Source organism: Rhodnius prolixus, unplaced genomic scaffold (genome assembly GCF_049639745.1).
Source record: "Rhodnius prolixus isolate KJV_2025 unplaced genomic scaffold, Rpr scaffold_15, whole genome shotgun sequence".
NCBI classification, from domain to species: domain Eukaryota; kingdom Metazoa; phylum Arthropoda; class Insecta; order Hemiptera; family Reduviidae; genus Rhodnius; species Rhodnius prolixus.
In genome coordinates, this window is record NW_027411605.1 from 1,356,964 (window position 1) to 1,378,975 (window position 22,012).

General features: G+C 36.6%; 1 protein-coding gene across 5 annotated transcripts in view; it reads right to left on the reverse strand.

Moving 5' to 3' along the window:
• The window catches only part of LOC141454937 (uncharacterized), a 552,216-nt gene that overhangs the window by 427,057 nt on the left and 103,147 nt on the right, over positions 1–22,012 (reverse strand). For all 5 annotated transcript variants that reach the window (XR_012459052.1, XR_012459051.1, XM_074129644.1 and 2 more), the window contains one exon: positions 17,433–17,471. The gene's annotated coding sequence lies outside the window, so the exon portion shown is untranslated. The remainder of the gene's footprint in view (positions 1–17,432; positions 17,472–22,012) is intronic.

A 22,012-nucleotide genomic window follows, 5' to 3' on the forward strand; every position in this document is an offset into this window, starting at 1 on the left:
GACACTCTACATAGCGACCGCGCGGACATTGTTTTTGGGGGGAACTAGATTATATGTTTCACCTCCAACCAATGACCACCTTTTTATTAAAAGTTCCTTTGAGGGGGTGATAAAAAAGAATTATCCCCTCTCAAGTTTTTTTTTTTTTTTTTCTGGGTTTTCCATAAAGTTTCCTATATAAGCTCCATACATCTTGTACCATTTTTCAATATTACTTTGTGGACGAACAATATTATTTTTTTTCGAAATATGTCTCTCAAACGAGATGTGGTTAACTCTAGAAGAGAAAATAAATGTGTTGGAAGATTTTGCAAAACCCTAAATCGAGCCATCGTCAACTTGCCGAAAGGTTTGTTCTCTATTTTTCTAATAATAGATGATAGTATGATGATAATTTTACCATAAATGTGATGATTATTATAAAAATTATAAATTAAGTCAATAATATGTAGTTTTTTGATAAATTTTTTGGATAATTAAGAAAAATTTTATGCATATCATATAGTTAAATAATTATGCAATTATGTACGTTTTTAAATCTATTAATAATAAACAATTTTTAAATAGATGTTTGGGGAAAAAAAAAACATATTTCTTCATTCTGAAACTTGCCTACCTCCTTCTAACGGCCACCTCCAAATAGCGGCCACTTTGCTTTCCCCCGCCAGTGTCCGTTATTGAGAGGTTCGACTGTATATTTAAAATTTGTTTTAGAATATTTTATTGGTACTTTTCCTTACAAAAAAATAAGAAAACATTAAAAAATATCAGATAGAGTAAAAATGCTATAATTTAAAAATGAAAACTATCAGGATAATTAAGTAATAAACCTTTGATATATAGATATGCGAGTGTGTGTGTGTAAGAGAGAGAGAGAGAGTGATGAGTGAGGGGGGGAGAGAGAGAGAGTGAACAAAAGCGAGAACCCATTAGATATATCCATTGTATTAGGGCGGGGTCCAACTATATAGAAGAGTTATACAATAGGCCCAGCTGGACTTGGTTACGTGAACCCATTAACTCATGTGACGCTTGGTAATTGAGTCATCAGAGGGGGGGTGTGGACCAAAAGTGATGTACGGCCTCTATCCCTAAATTAATACGAGTTTTATAGAGGCCCCCTCCCCAATCACTCAGTGGCGGCTGCCCCGTACGTCGACGCCATCCAAATCTATTTTTAACCTAGGCACCAATCTTGGGCAGCACTCATCTAAAGGAAAGACTGGTTTAAGTGATCATCCAATAGATAATAACAGATGCTAACCTATTAGTTGGATAATCCAGGAAACTGGCTAGTTTAATTAATCAAGAACAATTTCCAGATCAAATGCTTGAACAACTTCTGCAATTACTGAAAACTGAAACAGTTTTTCTGAACTTAGCAGACGAGGAAGTAATGATTAAGTTAAGTCTGTCTACATCTAAACTTCTCCGTTCATTTCTTTCTGACAGTTGTGGTAACTGAAGGCGGTACCGGACTTTCAAGTCTATGCCTGCTTAAGAAAACGTATGTACCACTTGCTTATAGGAACTTAGTTTGAAACACAATGGAATGCAATACTTACACCCTACAGCTTCGAGGGTAGAATTTATGCAACGTCTTAAAATTTAAGCTTAAACTATGCCTAAAATTACTTTAAAATCAACGACTAGAAGAACGAATCGTTGACTGAGAAGAGGACATTTTACTCGAATTAATGTTAACTGTAATTATCTTGACGCCGGCAGGGTTGAAAACAGTTAAAAACCAGAAATCATAGACCAAAGAGTGTATTAGAGGTAGCTGTGAATTAATTTCTGAAACTCGGCGCTTTGGATGGCGATCTCTATCCAGGTTATGGTTAGGAGTGCAGCCATTATGAATCAGCTACTTTCTGACAACAAGGCAGAATGGTAGATGAGCGGTTATAGGCGAGACCTGCAAAGCTAATATGCATTGTGGTGCTGGGTTTAATTCCCTGGTCTTTAGGCCTTGGATTTTAGATTAGATTAGTCTAGGGCGGCCTCAAGGCCTTCGCCACTGCGACCCCCTTTGGATCTATTGTGGCTCCCCTCACTCTAAAGCTCACCCTACAGACCTGTCCTTTTAATCTGACTCTTGATGCTTTTTTCCTTTCCCGTGGAGTAACTTCCTAAGCCACACGAGCCCCTCACACTGACACAACACGTGCAGTGCCGTTTCTTCCTCTTCCTGACAGAACCTACAGAGGCTATCATCTGCCAGGCCCATGCTGGATTTTATTTAATAGTTAATAAAAGAAATACAGTAAAGTATGCTAGTCGCCTCTGTCCACGTCACCTAATTGGTAGTTGGACGTTAAGCCCCGCCTGAAAAAAATAAGCGATTACTTTACTTTACTTTCTGTCAAGACTTAGATTAGATGCACGCAACTACTGCGCAACTAAAGATGGTAAGAAATTTATCTATAGATTCCAAAGTTCTCTGCTCTAGCCTGTTAATCCTCAAGGTTTAACGTCTCATTCTCGAAACAAATAATCGCACGTGTTTGATTCTTTGTTCTTTGCTGTAGTCCAGTGATTCCCAAAGTGTGCACCGCGGCTCCCCGGAGCGCCGCGGTGCCGTCATAAGGGCGCCGCGAAATATTCGTGTTAAATTTATTTTTGAACTAACCTAAACACATGGTGGTTGTCTTGTCTCGATATGGATATTACCGATACAGTTGAAATTAGATATTTTAAACTCGTATTATCCTAAGGAAAATAGTAAGTATCTGTTTTTAATTTCTCTCTGTTAAATGGGTAATCAATCGCTTTTGAAAAGGAGTTTTCCAATTTTTCAAGAAAGTCAAAAATTTAGAAAAAAAATCTTATGTATTAAGGGCGCCGCGGAAAAAATTGCGATTATTTAGGGAACCGCAAACCAAAAAAGATTGGGAACCTCTGCATCTAGCCTATTAATCCTCAAGGATTAACGTCTTGCTCTCGAATAAAATAATCGCATGTGTTTGATGCCAGCGAGACTGCATTGGTAGTTCCACACTTTCGTTGTACACAAACTTGGAGAAACATTTTTAACGAAGCGATATTTTTTGATCACCCCCAACTTTGGAGAAAGTAGCTAGACCACAGAGATAACTGTGCCCTGGTACCAATGCCCCTACATTTCCAGCATCCTTTGATGATAGGTTTCCCTTAAATAGCCTGAAGTGTTCTCTATCCCCATCTATCATCCACTATCCTTACATCCTCCAAAACCCAATTGATCAATAAGGAAATATCCAGTTTGAGAGAGAAACATAAATTGTGAAATGTTGGAACATCCATTGTATTACGTGCTCTTTAAATATGTGAATCATCCTAAAATATTTAAGGGAACTCCTATCCCCTCTTCTCTCTTCAGTCCGAAAAAAAACAAGGACTCACCCTTGGAATATATTGGGATGCATTTACCAAGCGGATAACTACTAGTATGTGGAGCTGTAAGTTTGGTACATGACCAGGATAAGTAACGATGCTGGGAGAAATGTTGATGTTTATTTTGCTTTGACTAGGAGAGTGTTTTTTTTTGGAGGGGTGTGGGTGGGGGAAACATGAAATTACTTTCTTCTCCCCTCTCTCAAACCACTTTTGCCCCCACCACTTCCTCGTGCAATGAAGAAAGTAAACCCTCATCCCTGAACTTACCCAAAGAAGATAAATAGCGACATATCCATCACTGCCGCGTCATCAATACAACTATATTTATTCCTGAAACGTTATCATGGACTCCCCACTACCCTGTGAGCTTCTCCTTTAGAAGTATTGCGTCCATCCTTTTTTTTTACCCAGGAAACCCTCTTTACTAAATAGAGAATAAAATAAATAGACTCCTCAAATAGACTGATTACTTTCGCTACGTGATTATTTGATGCAGTACTATTTCCTTGTAGAAGTACATTCCAGTCGAGACAGCCACTATAAATGGCTGTACATCCGTTTGTTCGATTAGTTTCTCTTATCACTTTCTCTCTTATTATTTCTTTGAGAAAGTGATGTCAGAAAGAAAAAAAAATTTTGAATTCAATTTACACCGGAAATGTACGATTTTCAGTTGCTAAAGTTCGATAGTTTTTTGCAAAAGTGTTATAGAAAGAAACAAATGATTGTGCCATAGAGCTAGCTCAGTGCCATAACCAGGATGACGGGATGAGAGAAACCAGCCAGAAATCTGGAACTCTCTAGGAACTTATTGGGGTTTTAGGAAGTTATGAGGTCACGTAGCCAACGCCGTTTTAAGCGACTTGGAAATTGTCAGGATGGGACGATGTGATTGAGCCATAGGATTTGGGTGATCAGCAGTGTTGTCCATAGGAATGTTATTCCCATGGGATGGGATGGGACAGCACACATTTATATTTCCCATGGAAGTCGATACATGGTAGTCGATAGAATGATACTGAATTGTCATACTTAGATTATACTTTTGAGTGTTAAAGTTAATAAAGTTAATAAATTTAGTCGTTTTGCATGTCTCTTTGTACATGTAGTCCTATTTAGTAGACACTAAACGTAAACTTTCATAAATTTAATAATTTTATTTGAACTGTATTCCATATTAATATTATAATGGGAATCCCGTGGGATGGGATGGGACAGGCATAAATTGCCATGGGATGGGATGGGACAGAAAAATATGTCCCATGGACAAGCCTGGTGATCACAGAGTTTGCTGTGGAAATTTCACGAATCGGGTTTGTATTAACTTCATTTACATACAGAATATTGAGATCATGATGAGGAGGGTGCGGTTGGAGACTCACAGAATGGTGTGTTAAGGATTCGGCGGAGGACTTTAGACTGGAAAGATTGGATAGCTTGGATGTTGGATGGTTTGGCGGAGCCCCCACAATTCTGCTCTCCATATGTCCCCCATATTGGTCCGTAATAGTGTTTTGTAAAGTGTAAGTTTGTTTTGTACGTTCATGGAGGATTTCGGTCCTTAAGTTGTCCGTAACGTCTGTTCAGTTCTTGTTTTTTTCAAGTCTTGTATAAGGGTTCCAGGTTAGTCGGCTGTCTAGCTAGAGCCCTAGATAACGAACCTGTGTTGATTTGTCTAAATAGAGTCTAAAATTCAAGGCTACCTGTTTCTGAGAGGAAAGTTAAATGACGTAGCAAGAAAGGGCAGATATCCACCTCTTCATCTCCTTGGAGAGTAAACAGAAGTTCGCCGTTCCGTTGATCGGAAAATGAACCAAAGTGAGATATAGAAGTATAGAAAGAAAATTAAGCTAACTTTCTTCATCCGGTCTAATTACGGAAAAGATTACAAGATCAGCTGTTTTTTATTAATTAAACTAAAAATATTTTTCCGATCTCCCCCGGCTTCAAGTTTTACAACCTAGTAAAGTTTATAAATGCTTTTCAATTACAACTTTATTAAAAAAATTAAAAACAAATCTTTGCTAGTTGAATAATGACAGCGTAAATACAAACTTCAATCACTAGTAAAACCATTATTGGTTGCTGTTGGAAATTCCCTTGAGAAGAAAGCAAACAGTACCCGACTTCCTGTTCCAACACTGAGGCTAACAGAGAGAAAGATAGCGAGGAGCTATCCAGCTGGAGTGCAATTACGAAAAATCAATAAAATAAAATAAAAATACTTCCTGTAAAAGGTTTTAAATTTCATTGCTGGTTAAAGAGGAAGTAGGCAAACGAGTAAAAATTTGCAAGTTCCGGTGTTTTAACCGGAAATAACCGTTTTTAAAATCTCTTGGGTCTTAAAAAGAAAAGCGGTTTGTTACAAATTCGTTTTTTGAGCGTTCGTGAGGTAAATAAATAATAAATACTACACATTTTGAATTGGATTTCTGGTTCAGATGCCATCATCAGACCCGATAAGATAAATAAGCTTCTAGATCAGGGATGGCGAACCTTTTTTTTGAGACGAGGGTCAAATTTTGCTCATTTTTTTTTGTTAGTACCAGCTTTTGGGTCACTGATGCCCATTTCAACAAGAGTTAAGTCAAAACTAAACATCTTTAAAAATTCAGTTGGCTTAACTGGGTAAAACGGGCAAGAAACAAGTGGCTATGGAAGTCTCTTTTTACAAAACATAAACTGAACAAAACCTGAACAAAAGTGTGTTTTATCTGAAGAAAAATCTAAATTTGTGGTTATTTGCTTTGGGTTGTCGATTTTCTTTATAACCAACAAAATATGAGTAAAATTATACATTTTATTTGATATTTTGTAAACACTTTTGCTTTATTTCAAATACTACAAAAAGCATTTTTTGTCGTCATTTGCGTTTTAGAACTGTAATGATCAAACTAAAGGTTATAATAGATAGTATTTAAATTGCTTTTGTGTCAATGCATGATTGAAAAAACTACAGATAGAATATAAATTATCCATACTAAATCTAAATCAACCCGCGTAAACAAACAAATGGTTGCCTGGCAATTGTGGGTCAGTGAAAAAAGCTTGCGCAGGTCATAGATTCGCCATCACTGTTCTAGATAAAATCGTCAAACCTACTGTGCTAATTTAGGGATCAGCTAAATACCGGAAGTGCCAACTCCGTGAACACATTTCTTTTAAGATATCACGAAAACAGCATATCTACCGGCTTCCTTTAATTTTACTACTACTAATTGAACCCACTTAAGATACTATGAGATTTTATTTGGCGCAACGTTAAAATGTTTCCATCCAATCTGTAGAAGAATTTTGGCTATTGCAAAAGAACGTTTAAAAAATAAAAGTTAATGATTGAGGTGACGATCTCACCGAAAGGTGGTAAGACTCAAATCTTAAAAGCTTTAATAGCGTCAACTGAAATCCACAGAGATCTCTTTTTTTTTTGGCACAGACTCAAAAGATAATAGATCCAATAGTATATGTATACTTAAGAAATAGTTTCAACAAATTGCGTTTGAGTAATTTTTACGCCGAAACTCAAAACGGAAACATCGCAGTAAATTTGATTATTTCTCTTACCAGGTCATCAAAGAAATTGGTCCTAATCGGACCTAACCGGAAGCTACATAAGATAAGATAAGACAATAGATGGGACCTGCGCCCCACGGCACCGCAGCCACAGAAGACTTATTGTGCCAGCCCCCTTCTTAGTTCTAGTAGGCGAATCCTCCCCTACTAAAGAGGTTGAGGAACTTTCCCTTTTAGTTCTTTTTGCGTTACTGTCTCCTTTGGCCTCAACGTTCCAAAGGATTCATAGCGCAAACGCTCGATTGCAACAGCAGGTGAGAGGCCGTTTCCTCCTCTTCCTGACATAGTCTGCACAATGGTTACAAGCTAATAAGTTCCACCTTGTGCAGGTGGCTTCCTGAACCTACCATGTCCCGTGAATAGGCCTGCAATCAGAGTAATCTGATTTCTACCTAAGCATAGGGTCTCTTTGGTTCTTTGCTTTCACAGCCAAGGCATTATATAGAATAGAATAGAATAGAATAGTTTATTTACAGAAACAAAGGCCTTAATTGATACATTTAATCATATTGCCTAAACTACGTACGGCATTGGTTAAATAAACCGTCTGCCGGAAGTTGACTGATATGGATAATATGAAATAAATAAACAGGAAAATAAAAGCAAACAAAATAATAATAATAATAATAAAAAATAAAAATAACAAAATAAAAAGTCTTTTAAAAATTACAAAGCTAAACTAAAAGAAAAGTAATTTAATAACAGAAAATACATAACTTCGATATTCAACTTATTAAAAGAATATATTATATAAGAATCCTACATAGTAATAATATAATTAAGAAATATAAAATTAGGGATAATTACCACAATAAAGTATACCTTAACCTGGAAGATAAGATCAGTAATAAATAATTGATATTGACTGTTTAATAATAATAATAATAACAATAATAAACTAATTACAAATAAAATATTAATCAGGTATGCCGAGCAAACTAGAAATTAAACTCAGCAACCATCTCGCCCCTGAACCTCCACGCCATCTTGGCATAACGAACGAGCCCGGGCCAGTCCCCGCCATTCAACAAATTCACGAAGGCCTCACTCGGAAGAATCCCTAGACCAAATACGGAGACCCGAAACTCTTTCAAAACCGGAAATACACATACAAAATGAATGGTGTTCTCTCTGGACCGCAAGTTGCAAAGGGAACATTCCTCACTGCCTTCCGAATTATAGGGCCTAAAATTCAAAGAAAGTAGCTCACCTCTAAGCTTCATAATCCACCGTGAGATACTGATATCCATGGTAGTGCCAGTGAGGAGACTCCCGCTACGTACTCCATAATCCAGCTCCCAAGGCAAGCAATAGTCTTGCTATGTTTTCCAGCTAGACACATCACCCAGTTCTTTTAGTGCTCCCTTCCAGATCCCAATTTCTGAGAGTCGCACGAACCGAACCCCTGGTGATCCCCAGGACTGGCTCCGGACACCGGATGAAAGGAGTGTTAGATCCATTCCTGGCCAGATGATCAGCTTTCTCATTCCCTTCAATCCCTACAAGATCCGGCACCCATTCCAACCGAACTTTGTTGTTCCGCGCCAGTAGTTCTAGGGCCAACCGGAAGCTACATAGTTTTTTTTTAAGATTATCTCAAATACTGCCTTATCGATAATTATCGATAGGATAATTTTCCCCTTTTCTAGGGGTAGAGAGAGTATTTTAGGATACTTCTAGGTCAGCATAGGGTTGGTTCTCTTCCCATTAAACTGTAGTATGGGAATGAACATTACTACTTCATTGTACGTAATATTCGATTTTAAAAATAAAGTAGAAATCTGTACTGCAAACTGAATTATCTACCTACGATAGATAGAATCTAAGATATCGATTAATATCTTCTTCTTTTTTTTTCAACTGAATGTATCATTTACAAATTTGTCTTTCATTCATCATTATTTTTGTTCGTATGATGGGGGGTGGAGGAGAGAGCGAACTAAATTGAATAAGAAGGGGAAATCGGTGGGCGTAAAGTGCTTTTGTTTTAAAATTATCTTTGGCAATGGTCACTTACTTTATTTACGTATAATTTGGTTCATCTCTTTTGAAATACAAAATATTCGGTATAAGGATCTTAAAATCTGGTTATTGGGAATGATGCCAGATATAAATAAATAAATTCTATTTATGCACATTTAGAGAATTGCATGGCCCCCCCCCCCCAAAAAAAAGCCATTTTGAAGTTGAACTTTGATAAATCTAGATAAATATGTAGGTTTTTGAAATAACTCCAAATTTTGTTTAAGGCGTAAAATTTATTTAGTAAATTTTTTGATACGTAACTACCGGATATTTTATGGTTTCATTATTCAGCTAAATTTGGGAATAATTTGGACATTTAATTGTTTTTATTTTCCCTTTTTTCTAGGGTAGAGAGAGTATTTTAGGATACTTCTAGGTCAGGATTGGGGTTCTCTTCCCATTAAACTGAAGTATTATTACTTCATTGTACAGTAAAAGCTCTTTTATCCGGCATTCCAACATCCGGAACGTTCTATTAACCGGCAAATTTTCAACTAGCTACGTACTCATAAAAAAAATGTGTTGAAATGGCTTTTGTTATACAGTAATTGTTATTACACGATTTGATTGTTTGGAAATAGAGAAATGTAGACTATTTTATTGATTGTTTTTGAATTGACTTTGTTATTAAGTAGGCTATCTAATATTTGTTTGTTTACATCACCCGGCACGTAGAAGATGTAGACACCCAATAGAAGAGATGGTTAGCTGCATTAAAAATCTTCCAACTTCAAATCATTTAAGGGATGTTTCTCAAAACGATATTGAAGAGTGGGTACATGCGTGTGAAAACACAGACGTATTACACAATGTAACTGATGAAGATTTAATAAGGGCAATCACAGAAGAAAAAACAGCTGACAGTGAATCATCAGATGAAGAAATAGTTCAAGAAAAATTAAACGTTTCATGGAGTAGTACTGCAGATGCTTTTACAACGCTGCTAACGTTTGTTGAAGGTGAGAAATGTTACTCGGCTCAGGAAGTTTTGCACTACTTATGCTTCATTCCAAATTTGTTGAAAAACGATCATCGCGTATCAAACAGTCAGATATCCGCGATTATTTTAAAAGTCATTAGAACATAACTCTTAATGTACTATTATATTTAATTAATTTATATTAATTTCTTGTACACTCAATTTTAATGTAGTACTGTATCTAACAATATGGTAGGGCCTACTTTATTAGAACATAAAAGCCATGTACAGTTCTGTATTTCACTGAGAAATGTTAAAGAATCATATTTTACATCTAATTTACGTGCGCCGAAATTAGCGTTCTATTATCCGGAGATTTTCGATATCCGGCAACATGTCGACCCCGAGGGTGCCGGATATTAGAGCTTTTACTGTAATACAGTCGAGCCTCCCATAAAGGACACTCTCACTAGCGACCACCTCCATTTTACGGACAGTTTTTGGATTTCCCCTTTTTACCCTTATACACTTTCTATGTTAAAGAATCTTCCGACTAACGGTCACTCTACATAGCGACCGCGCGGACATTGATTTTGGGGAACGGATTATATGTTTCACCATCTTATTATTAAAAGTTCGTTTGACGCGGTGATCAAAGTAATTATCCCCTCTCAAGGTTTTTTTTTTTTCCTGGTTTTTCCTAAAGTTTCCTATATAAGCTTGTACCATTTTAATCATTTTTCAATATTACTTTGTGGACGAACAATATCATTTTTTCCGATATGTCTCTCAAACGAAAGTGGTTAACTCTTGAAGAGAAAATAAATGTGTTGGAAGATTTTGCAAAACCCTAAATCGAGCCATCGTCAACTTGCCGAAATGTTTGTTCTCTATTTTTCTAATAATAGATGATAGAATGATGATAATTTTACCACAAATTATTATTGTTATGAATAAATGTTGGAGATGTTGGAGACATAAAATGGTGAATTCGTAATCTGACGGAGTATTTTGGATTGGAAGGACTGGATCTTTTGTGAATTAGAATGTTTGGTTGAACCCCACAGCTCAAGTCCGTAAGTCCAGATCGGTTTAAGTACACTGTTGTATATTAGTCTTTTATGTTCCAGTGGTAGTTTGGATTGTCTGCCAATTAGTCGTAACAGTAATTTGTTTCGTCGGTTGAGTTCAAATCTTTTCAGTTTAGTGTGCGGATTCCACGTTAATCTTTTGTCGATGTACATCCCAAGGTAGCGAACTAAATTAGCAGAAGGAAGAGGAATTGAGTTAAAACTTACGTATAGAGGGACAAGAATTACGGCGCAGAGTAAAAGTTATCTGTTGGCACTTTTGAGTATTGAATTTGACTCTCCACTTCTTGGCCCAGGGTTCTAGTTTGTGTAGATGAGACTGTAGATGAGAGGAAACTGCAGTGGCGTCTGAGTTAGAAGAGAGAATAGCAGTATCATCAGTGTAAGTGCAGAGCAGTGTGTTCGAGTCAGTTGGTAGGTCAAATTGTACACAGTATAGAGAAGCGGTCCGAGAATACTACCTTGAGGTACACCAGCCCGTGCCAGTGAGTAGTTGGAAGAGGCAGATCCACAACTTATCTTAAAGAAGCGGTCGGTAAGAAATGATAGTATAATTAAGTAATAAATGTACGTTTTTAAATCTATTAATAATAAACAATTTTTATGGAAAAAAGCCCATATTTTTTCATTATGAAACTTGCCCACCTCCTTCTAACGATCACCTCCAAATAGCGGCCACTTTGCTTTCCCCCGCCAGTGTCCGTTATTGAGAGGTTTCACTGTATACGATTTTACAAACTATGATGTAAATGCGAGTTAAATTTGTTTCAGGATTTTACAAGTTGACACAAAAAAAAAGTGTAGGCTAGAAGTTTTGGGACTTGCAGGAAGAGGAATTCGAGGAAGAGTCCTCACCAGATGTACTAAGGACAAAAAAAGGATAAATTTTTAAAATATCGATAGTAGCAACCCCCCCTAGAACATAGAACAGCTTCATACCATGGACAGTCCAAGATCCTAACTTTTCTAACTAATTTTTCCAAATATGTATTTAAATTCCCTAAAATTACGGAGTAATTGAAGGATAAAAGAAAACTGCTGCTAAAATAGGAGCAAGTCAAAAAAAGGGAACGAACAATAATTATTTCGGTAATTACCCTAATTTTATAAAAATCCTTTTTTTCTCTTTTTGTAATTAACATCCCTAAATAAGATTATAATTTGATCTTCTTGAAATTCTGTTCAAAGTATAATTTATTATTATCCGAGTATAATTAAAAGTTCCCAAAGTTTGGCAGCAAAAAGGGACTTTTGACTTATTTGAAAATTCTAATTGCTTAAACTCAAGTATTTTCTTTAAATATCGTTATTTTTTTAACAAAAAAAAAACGCAACTTTCTGATACTTCCGGTAAGAGAGAAGGTAATCGAACTGTTTACGATTTTTGAGTTTACACCCGTAATATCCGTTTTGAGGTCTACTAAGTAACTAAACAAGGTAATTATATTTACAAATTGGTCTGCCCACCCCCTTTCTTTCCCTCAGATAGTTACTCACTTCGGGTGAGTAATTACTCATTTGAATGTACGTATCTATAAGTAAAGTAAAGTAAAGTAATCGCCTATTTTTCCGAGGGAGCCAAGTCTGGAGAATAGGGGGGATGTGAAACGAGTTGGAACCCTGTTTCCATTAATTTTGCGACCACAACTGCTGAGGTGTGAGCTGGTGCGTTGTCGTGATGGAAAAGGACTTTTTTGTGGGCCAAGCGTAGTCGATGAGGATTATTCCTTGCGAATCCCAAAAGACAGTCGCCATAATCTTTCCGGCCGAAGGAACGGTCTTCGCCTTTTTTGGCGCAGATTCCCCCTTGGTAACCCATTGTTTAGATTGTTCTTTGGTCTCAGGAGTGTAGTGATGTATCCATGTTTCATCCACAGTGACGAAACCACGCTTAAAGTCCTGCGGATTCTTCTGGAACAGCTGCAAACCGTCCTTGCAGCACTTCACACGATTTCGTTTTTGGTCAAGCGTGAGCAATCGCGGCACCCATCTTGCGGATAGCTTTGTCATGTCCAAATGTTGATGCAAAATATTATGTACCCGTTCATTCGAGATGCCCACAGCACTAGCAATCTCACGCACCTTCACTCTTCTGTCATCCATCACCATATCATGGATTTTATCAATGATTTCTGGAGTAGTAACCTCAACAGGGCGTCCAGAACGTTCAGCGTCACTTGGGCCCATATGGCCACTCCGAAAATTTTGAAACCACTTATAAACTGTTCTAATCGAAGGTGCAGAGTCACCATAATGTTTATCAAGCTTCTCTTTAGTCTCCTCAGGCGTTTTGCCTTTCATAAAGTAGTGTTTAATCAACACACGAAATTCTTTTTCGTCCATTTTTTGAAAATCACTCGACTTCCTCGATTAAAACGAATGCCAAACACAAAGAAATAGACCGATCTGGCTGAAACTTGGTGTGTGTTCTTCCAAGAGATACTACTAACTAAACATAACCTCGATACGCGCCAGTGGTGCTATCTCTCTGACTTTGCACGGACTTTCCAAACGACCCTCGTAGATAGGTAAGCGTATCCTGTGCCGATGTTGTCTATATATATAGTTTCTATCGCCAACTAATTATTTTGTTTGTATCAATTATTACGCACAATTTTGGACTTTAAGTAAACAATTAATATAAAAAAATTGTACGTAAAATGTGAATATGAGAAAACAAACATGTTATATATGTATTATTATGGTACATGTGAAAAATAGATTTTCTTTAATTGGGGTACTATTGAGAAAACTCCCCCTTACTCTTTCTCATCTCTGATGTCGGACTGTCATAACTCAAAAATGAACAGTCGATCTACCGGAAATATCCATATATTTAATCGATTTTTATTTTTCTAAGATTTCTCACTTCCGGCGATTTATTAACAAGTTTTTGTACAGGAATTACGAACATGTAAATCTACCAACTTTTATTTAATATAATTTTTGCTTTGAAAATCACAATGTTTGCAAAGTACGGCAACAGTTTCTTTATGAGAGCAGTACAGCGAACCGTAGTGTACAAGGCAAGAATAATGAAATCTCCTTAATGGTATTTTAAAAAAAAAATAGTAGAAAGTCTAAGTTATAAATTACCATACACCGATATCAAGTGTATAATTGCAAAAGCAGCACTACAAAAATGGCCAGACAGATTACATTTAGTGGTAATGAAGGGAGATTCTATAAAACTATGTGTAGATCAGTTTTACCTAGACAACCATGGTTTAAGGGAATTATCACTAATAAATGGGTTGTAACAATAAGCAGGCTGAGAGCAAACCACGCGGTGTGCGGATCGTATCTTCACAGGATCAACAAAAGGTCCTCCTCTCCTCTTTGCGTGGATTGCAATGAGGAGGAGGATTTCAGGACAATATAATAATGATATGTCCACGTTATGTAGTAGAAAGAAAACAAATGTTTGACGACATATACAGGTATTTAGAAGCGCCAATTCGCTTCGAAGACATAATATTCTCCACCAACATCTATGTGCTTAAAACTGTAGCAGAGCTAGCACTGAAATATGAGTGTATTTAAAAGTTATAGCCGATTAGAATGAATGGAAGAAAATGAGTAGAGAAGGTGATTTTAATTTAGGTTAAGCAATAAGGATGGCAGGAATATAGAGTACTGATCTATCTATTAGTTGTAAGTTTGTATGTAAATAGTTGTGTTATAGTAGAGGGATGAATGTGTGAAGCGAAGGTATTTATAAGTAAGAATGGAGAGTGAGTGATATTCTAGTGATAAGCACCTAGACGGTGCTGGCTGTATGGCGAAAGACAATGCCAAAAAAAAAAAAAAAAAAAAAAAAAAAGGCTAAGTTCTCGGGCAGCAACCATTTTGTAAAGCCCGTGGATACTGCATAACAATCAGATGGCATTCGCGTCTCAGTCAGCCCAAATAAACTAATCACGCATTATTACTGTTTTCAATACTACTTCCGTTTATAAAAAAAATAAGCAAGCGATGTGCTAACTGTATAGTGAACGAAGCCCCAATATTGTTTAATAACTTGAAAGTTGGAATTTCATAGTTGCCCCACTTTAAGATTAAAAACCATACACATATATATAATATATTTCTAGGGTATACACATAGTTTGCTTTTGCGCGTACGTATGGTGTCAACACAATATATCAAAAAGTTTACTTTTAGTTGGAGTTAACAGGATGATGACGACACAACAGCAGCAGCAGCAACAACTACTAAAACACGATGGGCCGGAAGTGGCGTGCGGCGCTCACTCTAAAGTAAACTTGTGCCGTACTAAACTTTATGAAACACCAATATTACAAAACTTGTCTGTCGTCCCACAAAACACAACACAACACATGTACGATGGCACTCGTAAAACCAACCTATATTAAAATATAGTGCATAATACATACCTACTATAATCTTCATGCACGGGCTTAAGCTTGTGAGCTTGAAAAACCAATTCCCCCGCAAGAGGTGAACAAAAAAAAAAGTCTTGGGATCAACTTGTTTGTTCAAAAACTTTGTTCTTAAAATTTACGAAAAGGAATTTATTGAATGAATCTCCTAGAATAGGTACCAAAAGAGTAGTTGACTTAGACATCGATGATAATTTCATTAACTAAAAATAGTACTGGTACAGGAAGAAGCATGATGTCAAGAGTATGGTGGTCCTGGATTCGATTCCCCCTGGTCTAGGCCTTGCATTTTAACCAGTTAAGCGTGTTTGACGTGTATACACGTCAAAGCAAATCTCTATTACGGTGCGTTCGACGTCTATACTCGTGAAAAATATAAAATTGCCATTAACTATAAAAACTAGAAATTTTAATAGAATACCATAAGAATATTATTTGGTGGGATGTTTCCCTTTATCTTACCCAATAGAACTGCCGAGTATTTTATACGGAGGGGGTGGAGGGAGCCAGCCAAATGATCAGTGGTTGGAACATGTTTGGTCTCCGCAATTAGAGATTGGGGAATTACCTCACACAAATAGAAGCTCTCAACTCTTGTGCAATGCCCGTTTTTACCTCTTAGATAGAGATTCAGACCTCACAGTACGAGCATGATTTCATTTTGCCCAGAATTCAATGCTCTTGCGCCCCTAGTTAACTAGAGCAATGTGCATACGTGAAGCGGTGCAAGATTTTTTGAATGAGCTCAGAATACTCTGTGCAATCTCAAGCCCCAGAGAGATTGCAATGACTATTATGACGTTGTAAACTTTTGGTTGTTTTGCCCTGCGTTCGACTTGTATACAAGTCATTGTCTGATTTTAATTCCGCACACTGTGGGTTTTTTTTTTAAAAAAAAAACTAAATTCCACGCTTAACTGGTTAACTAATGTTTAATATAAGGACTTCGCAGCAAAGTACGTTTGCTTTCTCCGCCCACGACCTCTACTCTACTTAGGAGTTAATAAGGACGTTAGGCATTCCACAACAAATAGGCTTAAACACTTTACTTTGTTGACGTAAATTGGAGTAAAAGGAAATAGTGTAAAGGTTCGCACAAAATTATTATGGAATACATTATTATCGATATAATTATTGGTCATTGTTTTTGGTGACTGATTCATTGATCCAATAGGATGAAAAAGATAATGCCAATTTCAGTCATGATTTTTTTTTATTAGTATTAGGACGAGCTTTCGACCTTAGGGACTGGGTCATCTTCAGGGCTTATTGACATAGTTTACATACTATAAGGTACTCGTAACTACTGTCCTATTTGCTTAATATGTTTTTTTCCTATAGGGTTCTCCACAACTCGTGATTCCCTTTAGCCATCGCTAGTAAATGCTTTCTTCCAAGTGACACGGTCCTCTCTACCTGTTCCTCTGTCAGACCATATCCTGCCATCATCTCCTTTACCTGGTCCCTCCACCCACTTCTGGGGTCTTCCTCTCTTCCTCCGGCCAACCACCTCGCTGGCCATCACCACCTTAGCAGGCAATCTTTCTAGACCCATCCTCCTTACATGTCCATACCAAGTGAGTGCCTTAGCCTCTCTAATCTCCAGGACGTTTCTCTCCACTCCCATCCTTTTTCCTGATATCCACATTCCTCACTTTGTCACGCCTCGAACTTCCTGCAGATCTTCTCCAAAAATCCATTTCTACTGCTAGTTGTCTCTCGCGCTGTCTTCTGTTCAAGACCCACGTTTCTGTTTAATATGTACTCAATATAAATGCAGATAAGAAGATATACCAACCTTATAGTTAGTAAAATATTACATTGTCAAGTAGCCCTGTAGATGGACCTAGTCCCTAGGGGTCGAAAGCTCGGCATAATAAAAATATATTAAGGACTGAAATTGGCAGTTACTTTTTTCCTCCTATTCTTGGATGTAGTTATCATTATTTTTTATCTTCTATTTTTAAAAAGCACATGTAAAACAAAATAAAACAAGCAGAAATAAAAATAATAAGAGAGAGAAAAAAATTTAGCATTCCCTACCTTTATTTGCATAGTCCTTAGTTCCTGCGATGTAGCATCCTGGAAAAGAAAGAGAAAAGTTAATAAAGAAAATTAAAATTCCAGAATTTTTATTATAATTACTAATTATATAGTAATAATTAACTCAAATCTGAAATTTAGGTCCATTTAGAAAATCTTTATCTGGAACAATATGGGGGTCAAGTGTACAGGTAGTCCTCGGGTTCCGACGGTCTCGAGTTACGACGTTTCGTGGTTACGACTCCCATTTACAGTACAGTACAGTATGTACTATGAAAAGCACGGGAACTACTGTACGTGTTTTGGTGTGCAGTACTGTATAGTAGTTTGCAATTTTTATTACATTTCACTACTGTTTTTTATTACTGTTTCATTTCTTTATTAAACGAACTGTACTGTTATTATGGTAATACAGTACTGTATATGGTACAGTTTACGTATGTTCCGACTTACGTCGAAAAAACGGTTTACAACGCCGCGTAGGAACGGATCAACGTCGTAAGTCGAGGACTTATAAGGTACGTGTGAACATATCATCCTTCGGATCTTATCCTTATCTCTTCTCTCCCACTGCACACAGTTCTATGCAGCGTACACTCACACGACTTCCTCATATCGCTGTGAGAAAAGATTTCCTTATTGAGGCGACTTTGTTCGAAAGAAAAAGTAGTTCAAAACCAAAAAATTGTTCAAGCAAAATCGTAAATACGCTCAATCTTTTTTTTTTTTGAGTTTAATATTCATAAGATTCGTATTAATAAAATGCAGGAAATAGCTGGTACATAACAGGAAGTATAACCCCCCTGCCCCCCCAGAACTGCTTAAAGAAATATTTCCCTGGGGGTGGAAACGTTTTTCAAATTATAGTTCTAAATTTGCTTAGTTCAATTAGCATAGATTAAAGATTTAAAATTGGAGCCATTTTTTTTTTTGAAGAAATTAAAAAGAAAAAATCGACTCAGCAAAGTGGTATTTCCGGTTTGATCGATTTTGACCGGTTCTCCTACCTTGTTAGTACCTATGCGAAATATCAATTGTGAACTGACTGACTGAGTTACTGTGGATGCATACAAACAGATAGACCGACTAATTGGTAAAATATTCATTTTCAGTACACCTCAAAATATTTCCTGGGTAAAAACAGAAAATCGATAACGAGCACGATTTTCTGAGAGCAGCAAACGATGGAAGGAGAAAGTAGAACGATTATTTGCTTTAAACGATCGTGAAAGAAATCGTAACAAGTGTGGCGGCTAGAATTCTGCCTTAGAAAATATTATATAAATATATCTGTACGTTTATTTAGAACAGGACGTTGAGAAGTATTCCCTGTGGTGATTTAGGATTGTCGTCGTCAAATGGTTGGCTGTTCCAGGAAAGTTTAAATTAAATATCTGAATTAGAAACCACATGTTTTATTTTTATAAAGATGTATTAAACTTTATTACAAAATTTAAAAAAACAAAAATCATCAGATTAATTAATAATTGTGTCATGTAAATATTTAGGTTATGAAAAAACTAGTTTTCACAAAAATAAAATTAAAAAAATATCGATAAAATTTTCCATAAATAGAAAATAGAAAAGAAAAAAAATCATGAACCAGAAGCGCAACAATCATAACCGAAGATACCAACAGCAGCAACAGCGAGTTACAAAAAGAGCATACTCTTCAAAAGATGACATAGTTGGCCAGCTGAGGAGATCTGCAGATGATGATGATAATATGATCGGTGATAAAGATGTTTTTATAAAAGAAGAGATGGATATACAAAGCTGTGGTGGTGAGTACAATGAGGAAGATAATACTATAAGAGTTTGTGCATTCTGTTCGCACATGTCTAGGGGTGATAGTAATACTAGCAGCCAGGTGAAATTAACAAACAGGAGACTGGTGAAAAGGCAGAAGCCGGCAAAGCCGCCCGACGATAGAAAGAGGAAACGATTGAAGGATACGATGATGAATGTAGGAGGAGATGATGATCGTGGTGGTTTGATGCGTACCCAAGTAATGGGTACCACCGATGTTGGACGCATCCCATCAATGTCCACCAACAATAATCCATCACAACAGAGAACCCATCATCAGATCGCACATTCCAGTCCAACAAGAACTAGACCATCGAACGAGATTAGGGCCCGAATGATCAGCACTGTGGCGCCGTCACGAAGTCGTATTATTACTAGATCCATGACTAGGAATATGAAAGCTAGAAGATAGATTCCTGTCTGGTTCCCAAGTTTTATGGCAAAAATATATGGTGAGAGAAGAAAAAAAAAGCTGAGTTTTCAAAAATGTCTTTATTCTTAAACTTTGTACTTTGTGCGTTATCTAGGCGACGTTTCTAATTATTTGGCACAATAAATTGTTTTGTTCTATCCAAGACTTGTATAAATTTTAAATGGGGAAAATAGAAAACCTCTATTAATTAGGTAAGATTTTGTTATACAAAACTTATAATTCAAGAGGAACTAGTTGCTTCCCCGTAGCGCTGCACTCTTCTGTGTGTCTTCTTTTACTTCTGGGCTGGTATTAGAAATGTTTCAGCAGACTAGAAGTGCTGGCTGCTATTGGAAGACGGGTCTTATGGGTAACAAAGAGGTGGACAAGCCGGCATATCCTGCTTGCAAGTCGTTTGGCCAAGTTCCTAACTTGTTTAGACCGGCCAGGGAAGCGCCGTACATTCTTTTGCATGATTTCTGTTAAGATGTCTTATGTCCAAAATATTCGAGTCAAAAGCCCATCCACTGAATTCTTGCCGTTGAATTCTTTCAAAGTACTTTCCTCCATGAACATTGTAAGTTTAAAGAGGAACCTCCATGCTTGATCCATTTTGTCGAGTGTTAAGGACCAGAACCTGACAATAATCCAGCTTCTATCACTAGCCGAGACTTAAAGGGGGCATGGTCTAACCCAATCATAGCCACTCGCTGACTAGCTGTGGTGGTGTTAGCTAACAAGATGGCTGGAGTAAGACAATTTTAAGCAAATTCCTGCTCTTTCGAAGGCCCATCATCACCTTTGCTCTATTCCCTACCACCATCCTACATTACCACCATTCATTTCAATCAACATTCATCACAAAGTTTTGTTCGTTATTTTCATTTAGTATAAACTTGAAACTAGTTTCATAAATCTTTCTACAGTTTAAATTAATATAGTTTTATCTTCTATTTATCACCTATTCTCTATGTTTTTGTTTCTATTTCTGGCCAGTTTCAGGTTTTTTTTTTTAGGCGGGGCTTGACGTCCAACTACCCAATTAGGTGTCGTGGACGGAGGCGATTAGCAAACATACTTTGCTATAAATTTATCATATTAACCATATTAGCCATTAACAGGAATATAGACTAGTACCGCAATACATATTAGCTTTGCGGGTTTAGCCTATAACCGCCTAACATACTTTACTATAAATTTCTCATATTAACCATTGGGAATATAGACTAGTACCGCAATACATATTAGCTTTGCGGGTCTAGCCTATAACCGCTCAGCTACCGTGGCGCCTAAGTTTCAGGTTTTCGTCCATCATTAGAGTTTTAATGAAACTACTCTTAAGACTAAACTGATGAAAATCCGAAATATCTCAGAAATTTAAAAAAAAACAGCGAGTTATGACGATAAAATCAACAATAATAATATCAATAGGATGAAAAAAAATTGCCATTTCAGTCTAAATAGATTTATTCTGCCGAGCTTTCGACCCTTAGGGACTAGGTCATATTCAGGGCTAGTTTACAAAGTAATATTTTTACATTACAGGGTTGGTGTGTCTTCTGTCTTGTCTGTTCATGGACTGGAGACACGGCAGAAGACACACCAACCCTGTAATGTAAAATATTACATAAATCAGTCACCAAAAAGAATGAACAACAATAATAATATCTTCAAATCGTGTTAATCTTTTTTGTTCGCCCGTAAAAGCCACTCACAGACCAGAAAACATTTGTATTTCCTGTTTCACGATCGCCACACTTCCTCTTAACCAGGAGAAAGGGAAAAATAAAGAAAGAATTAAAATAAATGATTTTATTTACACAGAAAAGCCAAAAGAGAGTATCATCCCATTAACTAACTGAGGTTTTGTATATTTATCGGAATCTAATATCGATTCTTTTTTTTTTTCTTTTAATTCAACATTGATTTATATCGAACAACGACTAGTTTTAATTTAGATTTGTTTGTTCATGCGCGTGTGTGTGGTCCTGATTAGAGTTGATATATTACCAATGTCAAAAAATGTTATGGTTTTAATTAAGAACCTGCTGTTAGTAGAGAGAGATGAAAAAAGAGAAGTATATAACGAGGTATTCTTTTAGTTTGTCAGGAACAGGTAATACAATTTAAATCCTAAATGATCTTCATTCAAACTATTCAATAATTCATGGCGACTCCCACTTGTTCCATTTAAAGAGGAACTAAATACACTTTAGATACTACTGAGTGAAAAACCAATACAAATAGTTAAAATAAAAGTTTTCTTGTTAAATGTAAATTGCCCTTACAAGGTGAGGAGACAGGAAGTGATAATTGAAATTGGATAAGATTTAATAGTTTTGTGTAAACAAAATTTAAA